Below are 18,848 nucleotides of genomic sequence, written 5' to 3'. Positions count from 1 at the left end.
ATTCCATCACACATAATAACATTCATATTATTGGAGTCCCAGAAGAGGAAGAGAGAGAAAGGGAGATAGAAAATTTAGTTGAAGAAATAATAGCTGAAAACTTTCCTAATCTGGGGAAGGAGACAGATATCCAGATCCAGAAGGCACAGAGAACACCCAACAATTCAACAAAAGCAGATCCACACCAAGACATATTGTAATTAAATTGGCAAAATATAATGATAAATTAAAAAAAATTTAAAGCAGCAAGACCAAAGAAGACAGTAACATACAAAGGAAACCCCATAAGGCTATTATTGGTTTTTCAGCAGAAACTTTCTAAGCTAGAAAGAAGTGACATGATATATTCAAAGTGCTGAATACAAAAAATCTGTAGCCAAGAATATTCTATCCAGCAAGTCTATCATTCAGAATGGAAGGAGAGATAAAGAGTTTCCAAGACAAACAAAAACTAAGGAGTTCATGACCAATAAACAAGATCTACAAGAAATATTAGAGGGAACTCTTTGGAAAGGAGAGACGAAAAGTGACAATATGAAGGTAAGAAACACAAAAACAATAAAATAAATATTTCTGTAAAAAATAAGTCAAGGAACTCACAAAATAAAAGGCTGGAAAGTATAATACCATTTACCTAAAATGTGGGGAGGAAGGGAATAAAGTTCAAGCTTAAACAACAATCAATATAATATAGATTACTATATGGAGAAGATGTTATATACAAACCAAATGGTAACCACAAATCAAAAGCCACTAATAAATATGCAAAGAATAAAGAGAAAGAAATTCATATGTATCACTAAAGGGAACCAGCAAACCATGAAAGGAAGACAAGAATGGGTCATAGGAAATCTTCGGAAACAACTATAAAACAAATATTAAAATGGCGATAAATACATATCCATCAACATTACTTTAGTGTAAATGGACTAAATGCTCCAATCAAAAGATATAGGGTGACAGAGTGGATAAAAAAAAAAGCAATACCTATTAATATACTACCTATAAGAGACTCATTTTAGACTTAAAGACATCTGCAGCTTGAAAGTAAAGGGATAAAGAAACATTTATCATGCAAATGAATGTCAAAAGAAAGCTGGAGTAGCAATATTTACATCAGACAAAATAAACTTTATTTATTTATTTTTAAAATTTTTTAATGTTTATTTTTGAGAGAGACAGAGACAGAATGCGAGTGGGTTAGAGGCAGAGAGAGAGGGATCTGAAGCAGAATCTGAAGCAGGCTCCAGGCTCTGAGCCGCCAGCACAGAGTCCAACGTGGGGCTTGAACTCACGAGCTGTGAGATCATGACCTGAGCTGAAGTCGGACGCTCAACTGACTGAGCCACCCAGGCACCCCCAAAATAAACTTTAAAACAAAGACTGTAACAGGAGACAAAGAAGAACTCTATATAATTATTAAAGGGACAATCCAACAAGAAGACACAACAATTGTAAATATGCCCAACATGGGAGCACCCAAATACATAAAACAGTTAATAACAAACATAAAGAAACTAATTGGCAATAATAGTAGGGGACTTTAATCCCCACTTGCATCAATGGATAGATCATCCAAACAGAAAATCAACAAGGAAACTGGATTTTTTGAGAGAGGGAGGGCACAAGTGAGCGAAGGGCAGAGAGAGAGAGAGAGAGAGAGAGAGAGAGAGAGAGAAGTGGGCCTCGCCTGAAGTAGGGATTGTGTTTATCCGAAGCGGGGCTTGAGCTTACCTGAAGTGGGGCTTGAGCTCACCTGATGTGGGAGTTGAACTCATGAGCCATGAGATTATGACCTGAGCCAAAGTCAGATGCTTAACTGACTGAGCCACCCGGGCGCCCAGGAAACAGTGGCTTTGAATGACACACTAGAGCAGAGGGACTTAGCAGATATATTCAGAATGTTCCATCCTAAAAAAGCAGAATCCACATTCTTTTCAAGTGCACATGGGACATTCTCTGCAGTAGATCACATATAAGGCCACAAAATAAATCTCAACAAATTAAAAAAGATCAGAGTCATACCGTACTTACTGATGGGGAGGTGGGCAGGGGGATGAGTTAAATAAGTGATTGGTGTTAAGAAGGACAAATAATCCAGTGAAGAAATGGGCAGAAGACATGAATAGACACTTCTCTGAAGAAGACATCCACATGGCCAACAGACACATGAAAAGATGCTCAACGTCGCTCCTCATCAGGGAAATACAAATCAAAACCACACTCTGATATCACCTCATGCCAGTCAGAGTGGCTAAAATGAACAAATCAGGAGACTATAGATGTTGGAGAGGATGTGGAGAAACGGGAACTCTCTTGCACTGTTGGTGGGAATGCAAATTGGTGCAGCCGCTCTGGAAAACAGTGTGGAGGTTCCTCAAAAAATTAAAAATAGATCTACCCTATGACCCAGCAATGGCACTGCTAGGAATTTACCCAAGGGATACAGGAGTGCTGGTGCATAGGGATACTTGGACCCCAATGTTTATAGTAGCATTTTCAACAATAGCCATATTATGGAAAGAGCTTAAATGTCCATCAACTGATGAATGGATAAAGAAATTGTGGTTTATATACACAATGGAATACTACTTGGCAATGAGAAAAAATGAAATATGGCCTTTTGTAGCAACGTGGATGGAACTGCAGAGTGTTATGCTAAGTGAAATAAGTCATGCAGAGAAAGATACCAATGTTTTCACTCTTCTGTGGATCCTGAGAAACTTAACAGAAGACCATGGGGGAGGGGAAGGAAAAAAAAAGGTTAGAGGGGGAGGGAGCCAAAGCATAAGAGACTGTTAAAAACTGAGAACAAACTGAGGGTTGATGGGGGTGAGAGGGAGGGGAGGTATTGAGGAGGTATTGAGGAGGGATGAGCACTGGGTGTTGTATGGAAACCAATTTGACAATAAATTTCATATTAAAAAAAAAGAAGGGCACTTGTTGTAATGAGCACTGGGTGTTGTATATAAGTGAGGAATAACTAAAGTCTACACCTGAAACTAATATTAAATTGTATGTTGACTAACTGGAATTTAAATAAAGTCTTGGGAAAAAAAAAACCAAAAAACAAAGTTATGCTATGCATCTTTTCTCACCATAGTACAATAAAACTGCAAATCAGCCACAAGAAGCAATCTAGAAAGAGCACAGATATATGGAGAGTAAATAACATGCTACCGAACAATGAATGGGTCAACAAAGAAATCAAATAAGAAATTAAAAAAAAAACACATGGAGACAAATGAAAATGAAAACACAACAATCCAAAATCTTTGGGATGCAGCAAAAGCAATTGTAAGAGGGAAGTTTATAGCAATACAGGTCTATCTCAAGAAGGAAAAAAAAAAAGAAACCCTCAAATAACCTAGCCTTAGACTTAAAGGAACTAGAAAAAGAACAGCATACAAAACCTAAAATCAGCAGAAGGAAGGAAATAATAAAGATTAGAGCAGAAATAAATGATACAGACACCAAAAAACCCCAATAGAACAGATCAATGAGACCAGGATCTGGTTCCTTGAAAAAATCAACAAAATTGATAAACCTCTAGCTAGATTTATCAAGAAAAAAAGGAGAAATGACTCAAATAAATAAAATCACAAGTAGAGAGGAGAAATAACAACCAATATCACACAAATACAAATAAGATAATATTATGAAAAACTATATGCCAACAAATTGGACAATCTAGAAGGAATGGATAAATTCCTAGAAACATATAAACTACCAAAATGGAAACAAGGAGGAATAGAAAATTCGAACAGACTGATAACCAGTAAAGAAAATGAATCAGTAATCAACAACTCCCAACAAAAGTCCATGACCAGACAGATTCACAGGAAATTCTATCAAACATATAAAGAAAAATTAATGCCCATTCTTCAACTATTCCAAAAAATAGAAAAGGAAAGAATATTTCCAAATTCATTCTCTGAGGCCAGCATTACCGTGATACCAAAATCAGATAAATATACCACACACAAAAAAAGAACTACAGACCAATATCTCTGATGAACATAGATGCAAAAATCCTCAAAACAAAACAAAAACAAAAAACAAAACAACAAAATGAATCCAACACATCAAAAAAAAAATCATTCACCATGATCAAGTGGAATTTATTCCCAGGGTATAAATGTGATTCAATATTCACAAATCAATCAACATGATATATCACATCAATAAGAGAAAGAATAAAAACTATATGATCACTTCAATAGACACAGAATAAGCATTTGACAAAGAACATCCATTTATGACACAAACCCTCAACAAAGTAGGTTTAGTGGGAACATACCTCAACATAATAAAGGCCATATATGAAAAACTAACATCATCCTTAATTATCAACTCTCAGTTTTTCACCGAAGGTCAGGAACAAGACAAGGATGTCCACTCTCATTTGTTCAAGGTAGTACTGGAAGTCCTAGCCCAGCAATCAGACAACAAAAAGAAATAAAAAGCATCCTAATCAGTAAAGAAGAAATAAAACTTTAACTATTTGTAGGTGACATTATACTGTATATAGAAAACCTGAATGACTCCACCAAAAAACTGCTAGAACTGGTAAATGAATTCAGTAAAGTTTCAGGTTACAAAATCAAGTTACAGAGATCTGTTGCATTTCTATACACCAATAATGAAGCAGCAGAAAGAGAAATTAGGAAAATCATTCCCTTTTTTTGAAAAAAACCCAGGAATTATAATTGCAGCAAAAACAATAAGATACCTAGGAATAAACCTAACCAAAGAGGTAAAATACCTGTACGCTGAAAATTATAAAACAATGATGAAGGAAATTGAAGATGACACAAAGAAATTGAAGAAAGACATTCTATACTCATGGATTGGAAGAACAAATATTGTTAAAAAGTCTATACTACCTAAAGTAATTTACGCATATAATGTAATATCCATCAAAATACCAACAGCAGTTTTCACCGAACTAGAACAAACCATCCTAAAATTTGCATGGAACCACACAAGGCTTTACATAGCCAAAGCAATCCTGAAAAAGAAAAGCAAAGCCGGAGGCATCACAATTCCAGACTTCAAGTCATATTACAAAGGTGTAGTGAGCAAAACAGTATGATACCAGCACAAAAACAGACACAAAGATCAATAGAACAGAGTATAAAACCTAGAAATGGACCCACAACTATATGGTCAGTTAATCTTTGACAAAGAAGCAAAGAATATCCAATGGGAAAAAGATAGTTTCTTCAACAAATGGTGTTGGGAAAACTGGACAGCAACATGCAAAAACCTGAAACTGGACCACTTTCTTACAGAAGAATAAATTCAAAATGGATGAAAGGCCTAAATGTGAGACCTGAAACTAAAATATCCTAGAAGAGAACACAGGCAGTAACGTCTCTGTCATCAACCACAGCAACATTTTTCTAGATATGTCTTCTGAGGCAAAGAAAACAAAGCAAAAATGAACTATTGAGACTACATCAAAATAAAAAGCTTCTGCCCAGCAAAGGGAATAATCACCAAAATTAAAAGGCAACCTATGGAATGGGAGAAGATATTTGTAAATGACATATCTGATAAAGGGTTAGTATTCAAAATACATAAACAACTTATGAAACTCACCACCTGAAAAACAAATGATCCAATTAAAAAATTGGCAGAAGACATGAATAGACATTTTTCCAAAGAAGACATATAGATGGCCAACAGACATATCACTATCACTTATTACCAGGGAAATGCAAGTCACAACCACAGTGAGGTATCACCTCACACTTGTCAGATGGCTAAGATTAACAACACAAGAAACAACAGGTGCAGGCAAGGCTGTGGAGATAAAGGAGTCCTCTTGCACTGTTGGTGGGAATGCAAACTGGTACAGCCACTGTGGAAAACAGTTGGGAGGTTCCTCAAAAAGTTAAAAGTAGAACTACCCTACAATTCAGCAACCACACTCCTGGGTACTTACCTAAAGAATACAAAAACATTAATCCAAAGATACATGCACTCTTAGTTTATAGCAACATTAATTACAATAACTAAACTATGGAAGCAGCTCAAGTGTCCACTTATTGATGGAAAAAGATGTGGTACATATATACAATGGAATATTATTCATCTATAAAAAAGAATGAAATCTTGCTATTTACAATAACATGGATGGAGATAGAGAATGCTAAGTGAAATATGTCAGCCAGAGAAAGACAAATACCATATGATCGCTTATATGTGGAATTTAAGAAATAAAACAAAGGAGCAAAGGGGAAAAAAAGAGAGAGAGATAAACCAAGAAACAGACTGTTAACTATAGAGAAGAAACTGATGGTTGCCAGAGGGGAGGTGGGTGGGGGGGGATGGGTGAAATAGGTGATGGGGATTAAAGAGTACATTTATCATGATGAACACTGAGTAAGTAATGTGTTGAAATGTTGAATCACTCTATTGTACACCTGAAACTAATAGAACACTGTATGTTAACTAACTGAAATTAAAATAACTTTAAAAACAGAAAAGTATACAAAAAGTTATAAAAAGGTGTAAAGTTACATAGTATATATTGTGCTAATATATATGTATACATTATATATACATATATATTATATATAATATGTATATATATATATACACATAACAAACATACAATGGTCCTAGTTATTCATATTATCTTTTCACCTAACAATTATTATGGGGATTTATTATTGTTTATGAAGACATTCCTAGTTATTTTAAGTGCTAAATATTATTTCTTGTGTGAATATAGCATAAAATATTCTATCCCCCACTGATAGATGCTTAGGTGATTTCCAAGTTCCCAGTCTTAAAAACCATGCTGCAGTGGGTATCCTTATGTATGCTTCCTTGTGAACATGTATGAAAATCGTTGGGTAATTTTCTAGAAATGCAATTGCTCGTTTGAAAAATATGTGCCTTGATCATTTTTATTAACAGTGGGCCTTAATATGAAGTAGCCTTTGTGTTAGGTAAGACAGCAACAGAGCATATGTAGAATTCAGTGGTTTTTCTGTTTGTTAGCCAGATGGAAATCAGTGAATGAGACTCCCAGAGCCAAAAACTCTGTTGAGAGATTCTCACAAGTAGCGTGTAGCAGGGAGGAAGACTCATCAATGTGGCAGTGGCAGGAGGGCAGGACTCTTATTCTGATATTAACCAGGATTTTAATCTTGTAAGTTTCCTGAGACATTACAGAAAGTCCTTTGTTTGAAATACTTCAAAGTCAGAAAAAAAAAACAAAAACCCAACATGTAGTTCAGAAGGTAGAGAAATTAGAAACATCTGGTAAGTTTGGTTGCCGACCTGGCTTGTGCTGACATGGAGATGTAATAACCAGGCGGTTGACTAGTCCAGTCTAATTTGGGTGAATAATATTTTCTCAGCAGTCTCCTGGCCACAAACTATCAAAAAGCAATGGGAACATGCTGTAAAGTGCCTTGATGCCCAGAACAATTACACTCTGGAAACATTCTCTTGGCTGGCTGAATGTGACCTATGACCACGGCTCAGTTCATTCCACAAACAGAATTAGTCACAGAGCACATGTGAAATAACACTCTTTGTAGGACTTTTCTTGTGTTAATTTTCTAAGTGCATGATGCCATGATGGGTGCTCACACTTTGGAATGCTGTTTATTACCTCATAATAGCAGGGATGGAAAATAACGCAACACTTTTCTTTATATAATTATACCAGTAGCATTTTCCCCATGTGGTTATGGATTGTACTTTTTTCAGAGCTATCTTATATATGAACGAGGCCAGTATAAGAATCTGGCTTTGGTTTTAACATATTTTTACTATCGTAATGTCATGCAAATAACATGCAAGTTACTTGTGTTCTAAGAAATGTATTGATTTTCAGTTCAGCCCTGTTATCTGTCTGATCACTTTCTTTTTAAAAAAAAAATTTTTTTTAACGTTTATTTATTTTTGAGACAGAGAGACAGAGCATGAACGGGGAGGAGCAGAGAGAGAGGGAGACACAGAATCTGAAACAGGCTCCAGGCTCTGAGCTGTCAGCACAGAGCCCGACGCAGGGCTGGAACTCACAAACCGTGAGATCATGACCCAAGCCGAAGTCGGACGCTTAACCGACCAAGCCACCCAGGCGCCCCTGTCTGATCACTTTCTGATCCATCTCTGATCTCATGAAGGAAAATTAATTACTTCACTTTCATGTAATATGTGTGTATTTCAGACATAAACCAGTTGATTTACTTGTCACTTTGCATTTTAATTTATTTATCTGTCTCCAACTAGGTGTCTACTCCTCAAAGTTAGGAGTATTTTATTTTGTAAACTACTCTTGGTGACTGTCAGAGTGCCAAATTCATAATAAGTAAAGAATAAATGTTTATAACATGAATGTATCAGTCAGCTAATCAGAGACCATGAGGTACTTTGATATAAAATCCAATCTAGCTGCTAATCATTTTTCTCCAGTGGGTACATTCTTGCATTTGGGTTTCTTAAAACTTTTTTTTTACTAATCCATATTGTTGGGTGATTTTCCAAAGGCAGCTGTGAGTTTCTGAGTATATATTCTGAAAGCATCAGTATGTAATTCTGTAATTAGTCAAGATAGACCAATTTTTTGGTGCCACTTTCAAAGACTTCTGAAGATTCTGTTATTTGATGGGAAGAGTTTGTTCTAACTGAAAATTATAGTGTCTTGCTTTCTCCTACACCGGGACATTATAGCCTAAGAAATGTTTGAAATACTGCATCAAATTAAAGAAGCTTCAAAAAGTATCTCTTATCAGGAATCTATTTTCTGAATTATTTGTAAACTGCATCATCAAAGTGTGTCTATCAAGCACTGACATGCAGCTAGTACATCCCTGAGTACCAGACCGATTAAGTTGTCTATGTAGACCCGTGATGCAGCACAGTTGTGTTGTTTTTACAGTTCTTTTCAATTCTGGATTCTGTATCCCTCTGATTTTGCTTAGAATTCTATTTGCTTGAAAGTTGAACATGAGGTTTAGTTATTGATTCTTCCTTTGTAACTTAAAAAATTTTTTTTTAATGTTTTTATTTTATTTTTGAGAGAGAGAGAGAGAGAGCACAAGCAGGGGAGGGGCAGAGAGACAGGGAGACACAGATTCAGAAGCAGACTCCAGGCTCTGAGCTGTCAGTACAGAGCCTGACATGGAGCTCGAACCCACGAACTGTGAGATCATGACCTGAGCCGAAGTCGGACGCTTAAACGACTGAGCCACCCAGGCGCCCCTGTCACTTTTAATTTTCAAAAACAATCCTTCCTAGGCTGCTGAAGAAAGCATTTTCTTGGGCCCATTCTTCTCAAAGCTCCTGCCTTAACCTTTCATTTTATGTGGGCTAGCCCAATTTGATGTCAAACCTTTGTTCTTTCTTTTGTAGGAATATAGGTGCATTAAGGTATCATCAGGCAAGACACAATGATGTTATTATATACCTTTTCTGTTTCAACAGGACTAAGGGATGTGATTCAAAATATGAAAGTCAAGATTTTACTTACAATAGAGAATGTTGGGATATATGTTAATAATAGAGTCAAGCTATGTTGTGTAGCTTTGAGAAAATTATGTAATATTTCCAAGTTTCCTTCCTTGTCTTTAAAATATGATGAAGGTTGTAAATGATTCTGTTGAGTGTCTTGTGTAGCTGATACATAGTAGGCACTAAAAATGACAGCTAATAGAATTTAAAGCTGCAAAAAATCCTGGGAGAAATAATCTTTCTGAGCTTGGTATATATGTGACATGCATGCTGCCACTCCATGTGGCCCTGCTAATGGGTCAGTAACTTTTCCATTGTTTCTGCGTGCAGCTCTAGGATTACTTATAAGTAGCCAATGCCAGGTAACCAAAGAAGAAAAATGAGTTGAAACTGTTTTTTCATCCCTCATAGAGTCCAATCCTTTCATATTGTAGGAGAGAAACCTGAGGCCTGGAGAAGTTACATGATTTCCTCAAGGCGGTATGCATTTAGTGAGTGGTCAGAACCTGTACTAAAGTCAGAACTGTTAATTCAGATCTCTTTCATTGCAATATTGGTCAGACTTATGCACCTTCTTTCATAATAACCAGAGCCGAGACTCATTATCACTTCCCATTTTTTCTCAAGCAAATAAATTAACCCATGATTTTTTTTGAATTGGTATCTACTGGTTTATATAAATGAACCCTACTGACCATGTTACACTGGTGATTATATGTATTTTTTTAAAAGCCATGGTGTTTGATTCAAACCTTCTGTTCTATTGGCTTTCAGAAAAGAAGCCCGAGGGCCAGCAGATGTAGAAGGAGGTATAATCAAGGTAAACAATTAGATAAATAGAAGAAGTTTCCTAAGGAAGACTAACTCTAAACATTTTCCACATCTTCTTTGATCATTTGACTTTTTTTTTTTTTCTGGTCTGTTATATTATGCTGAAATTTTGGGTTTGAATCCTCTGAAGCTGGCAGCAGTTAAATTAATCCTTTTTACTGAGAACATGCTCATGCTTGCTAACAATTACAAAATTAATTTGGACTTCTTAGCCAAAGGAAAAACAGGATGAGAAAAGACAACGCAAAGTCTCTTTTCTCATCACTTATGCCTCCACCCCCACTGTTTTTTGTTTGTTTTAGTTACATTTTCAAATATTCTCTCATTTTCCCATGTTCTGCATTCACTTAGAAAATCTTCTAATAGCACAGAGGACAAACAGGAGTTCCAGAAGTGCTGACTCATCGCAGCAGAAGTCCAATGGTTTGGCAGGAGACTTAATTTTAAAATGTTGAAATTGGCCCTTTTAAAAATAAGCCCATGGCAGCAGATGTCACTGTTGGTCCATCTTAACTTTAGGGCACTTCTTGAGCAGTGTTTGCTCTGAGCCTATGAGCCCCAGCATCCTAGGTGTTAGGCAGCAGTGTCTTGTGGGACATTTCACGATGGTCTGTAGCACTAATGTGAGGGCCAATTTCTTACCCCTGGGGCCCAATTTAACTACATAGAACTTTTAATATTATGATTATGATTCTCATTCTAACGTCATTTGCCTTTTTAAAATAGGGATCTTTTCCTCGAGGCTCAAATTGTCTTTCTGTGTGTCATTTCCTAAGCATGGAACAGCTTTCTTTTTTTTCTGCTAGGACATGTTTATTTATTCATGTATAGATTTCCTGAGTTCATGTATAAATTTCCATAATTCTTACATTTTCTAAGGTACTTTCTTCAACATTAATTTTTTTGCTATTAACTATGATGCAGTCAACTTTCACTTTTCTGAGTAAATAATTTGTGCCAGTTGTCTACCTATTGTCTTCTCAGTTTCAGGTCCTCCTTTTTGACTCTATTCTGTGGTACTAGGACCCTGCAAATTTCATTCCTCAGATTTTCTTGCCAGATTCTTGGAGGTTTTAGAGTGGGTCTGGAAGGTACTGGGGATTGGGCTTTCTATATAATGAGAGAGGGTATAGACTTTTACGGTTTTAAAATTTCTACCATTCTTCTTGGCCTCAATTCCAAAATGGCAGTTCTCCTAAGATCCTGCTGGTGGCCCCAGCTATGGAAGTGACTCCAGCCTCCAGATGCTTTTGGCACTTCCAGAACAAGTCTTATTGTGTTCCCTTAGAAGTTCCAGCAGCAGCCAGCCCAAGTCCCTTTTTTAAAGCATCCACTCTGGGACCTTGATCTTGTAGCTTCTAGGTTCTGGTTTTCTCCATCTTTTCCCTTTGGTACTTTAACCTCAGGCATTGTGGCTGTTTATTGAGTGTCCTGTTTTTGCATATGCAGCCATCTTAACACCTGCAGAACCAATTCCCTCCAATAAATTCCCTCTGTTAAGTGTGGGTTTCTATTTTCTTAACTTGTAAAATCTCTCTCTCTTCTCTCTCTCTAGTCATATATATTTCAAATTATATTTAATGTGAAAAGTAGGAAAAAAGCAAGTAGCAAATTCATTGCATTGTTTCTTTTTTTTTTTTACTATTTATTTATTTATTTATTTATGAGAGAGAGAGAGAGAGAGAGAGAGAGAGAGAGAAACAAAAAACAGAAACAAGCAGGGGAAGGGCAGAGAGAGAAAGAGACAGAGAGAGAGAGAGAGAGAGAGAGAGAATTGGAAGCAGGCTCCAGGCTCTGAGATGTCAGCATAGAGCTTGATGTGGGGTTTCAACTCATAAACCGTGAAATCCTGACCTGAGCTGAAGTCGGATGATTAACTGACTGTAGCCACCCAGTGCCCCTGACTTTAAAGTTTATTTATTTATTTTGAGAGTGAGAGTGAGCGTGCAAGTGGGAAGGGGCAGAGAGAGAGGGAGAGAGAGAGAATGCCAGGCTGGCTTCATGCTGTTAGTGCAGAGACTAACACTGGGCTTGGTCTCACGAACTGTGAGATCATGACCTGAGCTGGTTGCTTAACTGACTGAGCCACCCAACCATCCCATTGCATTGTGTTTCTGATTTATATTTAAAAATGCTTCCCTGATTTGAGTCTTCAGCATGAGATATGTATGTGATGATTTTGACTACTTGATATGGAATATGTTTTGTGAAATGTGTATATACCTCTTGATAGGATCAAAGCAAAAACTGATGTGAACATTGATAGTAATTTCTCATCTCAAAATTTTTGCCTATGGGGTTCTAGTTAGGTTTTACAATTACTAAAATCACTTGATGCCTGTTTTCTATCCGTGATCTAATTTATACTTCATTTTACAGAAAGCAAACCAAGGCCTTGGAGAGATGAAGGGGCTTCCTTAAGGTCATACAAGTGAGTTGTTAGAAACCTAAAGCAGAACTCAATCTAGTTTTCTTTCTTTTGCCTCAAGCTGCCTTTAGTTGCTCATGATTTAACATATATCCAGTGCCAGGATTTGTTAGCATTTGGTAAGCAATGAACATAAATAATGTAATAATCCAGGGTTTCTTTGGACTAATCATAGTTACATTAATGTGCCATGCTGAGAACTTTAATTTGGAAGAGATAATTAAAGAAGTTGTTGCTTTCTATGAAAGTCAATTACTTCTTTATACTACATGTTTATTCATTCATTCACATTCAGTGAATATGTACTACTTAATTAATATGTGCTATTATTAATATGTATTAATGTACACTTATTAATATGTACTAATGTACATGTGTCAGGGTATTAGTATCATTTTGACTGTTTTAGATCTGTCAACATCCCCTCTTTCTGTTCACAGCAGTGTTTGCATAAATTGGGCTACATTAACTTACTCTACTTCCTCAATTCTTTTCTTTTTTTTTTTTTTTAATTTTTTTTTAACGTTTTATTTATTTTTGAGACAGGGAGAGACAGAGCATGAACAGGGGAGGGTCAGAGAGAGGGAGACACAGAATCTGAAACAGGCTCCAGGCTCTGAGCTGTCAGCACAGAGCCCGATGCGGGGCTTGAACTCACGGACCGCGAGATCATGACCTGAACCGAAGTCGGCCGCTTAACCAACTGAGCCACCCAGGCACCCCTCCTCAATTCTTTTCTATTAAACCCCCTACAATGTAGGTTCTGCTCCTTTTCTGTTGAAACAGTCTTTGAATTCGCCAATGACCTACATATCCCCCAATCCAATAAACACTTTCCTGCTTTTGTCTTGACCCACTTTCTGTTGCAATTGACGTTGTTGACCACTCTCCTTCCTGAAAACTCTTCCTTTCTTCCTAGATATTTCTCTACTAAGTTCTTCTCCGTTTCCTATTGCTAGTTCTCACATCTCCTATGTAGGATCTCAGATATCAGTGACCTCCAGGTCTCTGTTCTTGGTCTTGTGCCCTTCTCATTATATTTTCTCCCCCACATGACCCTATTTTGTCTCACTTTCTGACCTTCTACCATCATTTCTGGGAATCTGAAGATTCCCAAATCCATGTCTCTAACCTAGACCTCTTTCATAATCTCCACTGTACATCTGTTTGCTGGAAAGCCACTCCATCCACAAATAGCTTTGTTCCATCCATACCAAAGCACTTGCAGCTTTTGTTCTTATCATGTTCCATATCTCTGTATTTCAAATCTTACCCCTATTTGGAATGCTTCACTTCTTGTTCACTTTCTTCATATAGTTAAATTTTTTTGAAAGCCCAACAACCTCATTTCAAATATCTCAGTTTAAATGCCTTATTTAAAACAGCTCCCTTAGTTAAAATATTTCTTTGAGAAACATTCCTGCCTGATACTCTATTGTTCATACTTCTTTTCTTGTTTATACTTTTCTTTTACTCAGACCACAATCCTAATGCTTGACTGTTACCATTGCTTTGCTTTTCTCCCTTACTAGTTTCTTTTGGTAGTCTCCAAAGATGAATGCCATCAATATCTCATCTTCCTGTACATGTATGCTGCTTCTCACATAAAGAGAGGGAGGCTCTTTCCCCTCTTCTTGAATGTGCACTGGACTTTTGACTTGCTTTAGCCAACAGAGTTTGGCAGAAGTAACATTCTGAGATTTCTTAGTGCAGGCCCCAAGGGGCTTGCAGCTTTCTTGTCTTTACCTTTTGCATCCTAACTGCCATGCTTTAAAGATATTCAAGTTAGACATCTGAATGATCAGACGTCACAGAGACACCCTGAAGAATGAAGGCTATTATGGACATTCTAACCCTAGTTAAGCTTCCAATGAATGTAGCTATACGAATGACCTCTTCAAAACTGAGTAGTTGCTCTCAAGTCTAGTTACTTATCAGAATCATCTGGGGAGCTTTAAAAATTATTGCCTCTTGGAGGCTTTTATTTGATAGGTCTGTGCTGTAGCCCAAATCTGTTTTTAAAATACACTAAACTACGGGATACCTGGCTCATTCAGTCCAAGGAGTATGTGACTCTTGATCTCAGCTTTGTGAGTTTGAGCCCCATGTTGTGTGTAGAGATTACTAAAAATAATTAAAAGAAAAGAAATTAGGAAAGGCTCTTCACATTTTTGAGTTTCAATTTCTCCACCTTCAAACTGAGGATAATATTATGTATTTTAAAAAGCACTAAGCTATTATCTACAAGATGTATTTCTGATGATACAAAGGGCTGTTTTGGATTGTTCAGAACACTTGTGAAGGTGGATAGAAGATAGTCTTTTTCTATTTAAACAGAGGAAATATGTACTCCCAGAGAAAGAGACAAGAGTAATAGACTGTTGAAGGCATCTAGATTAACTAAACAAGGGGTTCACAAACCTGTATGCAAATCAGAATTGCCTGGGAGTTTGAAAATACCAATGTCCGTACCTACTGCAGAACAATGACGTCAGAATCTCTGGGTATCAGTCACCGGCACCCACTGCAGACTAATAATATTAGAATTTCTGTGGGTGGAGCATCCAGTGGTGAGAACCATCTTGAACAGAGGTTTGCAAATGGTTTCTGTAAAGGGGCAGACTAAATATTTTTGGCTTTGGTATTTGAAATATTATTGGCCACATGGTCTCGGTCCCATTACTCAACTCTGCTGTTGTAGCACAGAAGTAGCCATAAATAAGACATAAACAAATGAAAAATGCTCATGTTGTAATAAAACTTTATGTATGAGCACAAATTTGAAACTATAGTTTTCTGACCCTTGAACTTGAACAAACAACACCTAATTTTAAAAATTTTCAACTTTATTGGGATAAGATTGGCATGGACAATTGTTAGATATTTAAAGTGTACATTGGGTGATTTGATATACATATATGTTGTGAAAAGATCCCCTCCCCATCTAGTTAATTAACATACCATTGCTTCATGTATTTATCTTTTTTTCTTTTTTTGGTGAGAACTTTTAAGTTCAAATCTATTTGCAAATTTCAATTGTACAAGTGTTATCAACTTTAATCACTATTTTTTATCTGGCAACAAATTTTCTAGTCTCTGTTTCTATGAATTTGCATCCCCCACCCCTGGATTTTACATATAAGTGATGCAGTATTCGTCTTTCTCTGTCTGGCTTATTTCACTTAGCATAATGTCCCCAAGGTCCATCTGTGTTGTCACAAATGGCAGGATTTACTTCTTTCTCATGGCTGAATAATATCCCATGGTGTGTGTGTGTGTGTGTGTGTGTGTGTGTGTGCAGATGTATCTTTGTTTCTATCTCTATATCTATATCATCTATATCTATCTATATCTCACATCTTTATCCACTCATCTGTTGATGGACACCTAGGTTGTTTCCTTATCCTGGCTATTGTAAATAATGGTGCAATGAACTTGGGAGTGCAAATATCTCTTCAATATTCCATTTTCATTTTTTTTTTGAAATCTCTACTTTTAGGCTTATTCTTCCAATTTTTAAATATTGCCAACTAACTGAAAAAAAATTAAATGCTGTGTAAGTCAAACTAAACATGCGTCTGGGCTGGACCCAGTTTACTGCATCTGTGGAGAGTCTGAGCCATTACAGAATCAAGACGGGGTTGGGTGTGGAATCTGGGAGAGGAATGTGTCAAAGAAAGCGTGTGTGAGGGAAATGACAGGAGTATAAGAGAGATGGAGCGCTGGGCTAGGGAATAGAGTAGTAATGAGTCATTTAAGGAGTCAAAAGAGATCAGTTCTTCCATTTACATTTCTATTAAATAACTTTTATTGGGAAGATGCCAAAATATTTTATAATATTATATTTTCTCTCATGTCTGTATCTTTATAGTTATTTTCAGGAAAACAAATAGCATCATATGTAGATGATGGGAACTGTTAAGAACCAGGTGGTTTATTATTCAGGACTTTAGGGAGTAGAAAAGGAAGGAGTAGGGGAACTGTCTAGGAGTGGAGAATAGGCCTTGGAGTTCTGTCTGCAAGTAGAGTGGAATAGGGGAAGAATGAATATGAGGAGAAAATGTACCCCAGGAATGATATTCAATATTTAGAGTGGAAAGAGAGAACTGGGATTAGACAAAAGTGGAGAATAGCCAGGAATCAAGTCCTGGTGGGCTGGGAGGTGTTTTGGCAGTGTTGGTCAAAGCAGAAGCCAAGGTGAGGTACTGAACTGGGTGGCCAAGATCAGAGCCAGAACTATTGAATACAGAGCCAGGGATCTGGAGGCAGTTTGGAAAGATATGCAAGGGGGACTGTGCCAACAATATGTACCCCCTGGTTTGGGAGTTTTCAAGTGGGAAAATTGCTGAGTTCGTAATACATATTATGTAACATAGTAATTCTTCTTAGGCTATTCTTTAAGTCAATGTTGAATTAAGAGTTAAACTAGATTTAAAATCTGGAATTTTGGTTAAAAAAATTAAAACATCCAAACATATCATCTTTCCAACAAATGTTTTTTAAACAGACCTTTCAGCCAAGTTGCCTAAGAACAACAGTTGATGAGAACTGCACGTCTTCAAACACTGTCTACTGCAGGATGGAAACAGGAACCTCTGGGAATATCTGTGAGTCATAAAATGTTGTAAGGAACTTTCCAAAACGTTTTCTTGCTAGGATGGAGAGTTCTAATCTCATATTGGCAGGCTCTGTTGGCCACAAGGTACACTGTTTACTTTGATTCCTATTCAGCTGTCCTTCATGACCTTGGTTTATCAAGTTTTTGATATATTAGAACAGAAGACTTGCATAAAATGACAAGATTGTAACCCCTTCTGTTCTTCTGGTCTCTTAAAAGAAATACAAATAATGATCCTAATCTATGCTTCCTCTGTGAGTATGTTTAATTCAGTTGTCTTTGAAGGAAGTAGTTTGGATTACTCCCACAATTTTGAAAGCTTATAATACTGGTAATTGAAGACATACGTTTTCTTTTAATTAAAAAAACATGTCAAAAAGCACTTCATAATTCTGTCAGAAAAGGGTATTTCTAAGTGTGGTGTGTCTGAATGCACTGGGGTCATTTAATCTAGTTTAAATATTAGTGCTTGAATTTGGAGAAATATAGACAGAAATGCATATCTGATGAACATAGCTATCAATGTTAAGAATGGACCAAAAAGTGGGCCAGAAAAAAGAATACCCAATCCTTTGCTCATAAATTCTTTGAGTCTGAATAATTTCTCAATTTATTGTTTACAGATTTTTTCTATTTTTATTTAGTTTTTAAAGCAGAGGTTCAAAAGGTTTTGATTATTGTACAAAACTGTGCAGTCACCACCCAAATCATTATGTAGAACATTTCCATAACCTAGAAAGTTCCCATGTGACCCTTCTAGTCATTCTTCCACCACCCCTGTCCTCCACACATTAGAAACAGCAGGGATTGGTTTTGCATGTTCTTGGACTTTATAACAGTTGAATCATAGAGTATATACTTTCTTGGGTTTGGCTTCTTTGGCTCAGCATGTTTTTAAGATTCATCCAAATTGTGTGTTTAAGTTGTTCATTCCTTTAAACTGCTCAGTAGTATTCCATTGTATAAGTATATACCACTGTCAATTCTTTTGATGATAAACATTTGCACTGTTCCCAATTTTGGCTATTATAAATAGGGATGTAAAAGTCATTTTATAATGTATGTTTTAATGTCCCTTAGGTAAATACCTAGGAATGGGATTCCTGCATCATAAGATTTTATAAGAAATTGCCAAACAGTTGATTATACAATTTTACAATCTTACCAGCAATGAATGGAGTTCCATATCCTTGTCATCTTTAGTATTATTAGTCTTTTTGTTTTAACCTCTCAAGCGAGATTGAAACATTAGTACATTATGTTTTTGTTTTTGTTTTTGTTTTTTTTGCATTTCTCTGATTACTAATGATGTTGAGGAACTTTTTGTGTGTTAATTGACCATCTCTATGTCTTTCTTTATGAAGTATCTCTTCGATTTTTTTTACATATTAAAAAATGTGCTGGTACTGCCATTACTGTGTCGTGGGGTAAATCTATTTTTAACTTTTTGAGGAAACTGCATACTGTTTTCCACAGTGGCTGCACCAGTTTGCA

At 36.5% G+C, this 18,848-nt stretch overlaps 1 protein-coding gene across 9 annotated transcripts in view; it reads left to right on the top strand.

The window, feature by feature from the left end:
* Positions 1 to 18,848, top strand: part of COL5A2 (collagen type V alpha 2 chain) — a 381,687-nt gene that overhangs the window by 79,722 nt on the left and 283,117 nt on the right. For 8 of the 9 annotated variants that reach the window (XM_042994889.1, XM_042994886.1, XM_042994884.1 and 5 more), the window contains 3 exons: positions 10,252 to 10,297; positions 12,688 to 12,739; positions 17,244 to 17,343. The gene's annotated coding sequence lies outside the window, so the exon portion shown is untranslated. The remainder of the gene's footprint in view (positions 1 to 10,251; positions 10,298 to 12,687; positions 12,740 to 17,243; positions 17,344 to 18,848) is intronic. The other variant, XM_042994887.1, reaches the window with a different exon arrangement.

Source organism: Panthera tigris, chromosome C1, assembly GCF_018350195.1.
Source record: "Panthera tigris isolate Pti1 chromosome C1, P.tigris_Pti1_mat1.1, whole genome shotgun sequence".
NCBI lineage: Eukaryota > Metazoa > Chordata > Mammalia > Carnivora > Felidae > Panthera > Panthera tigris.
Note: the sequence above shows the minus strand (reverse complement) of the source record. Positions and strands in the feature narration are given on the sequence as shown.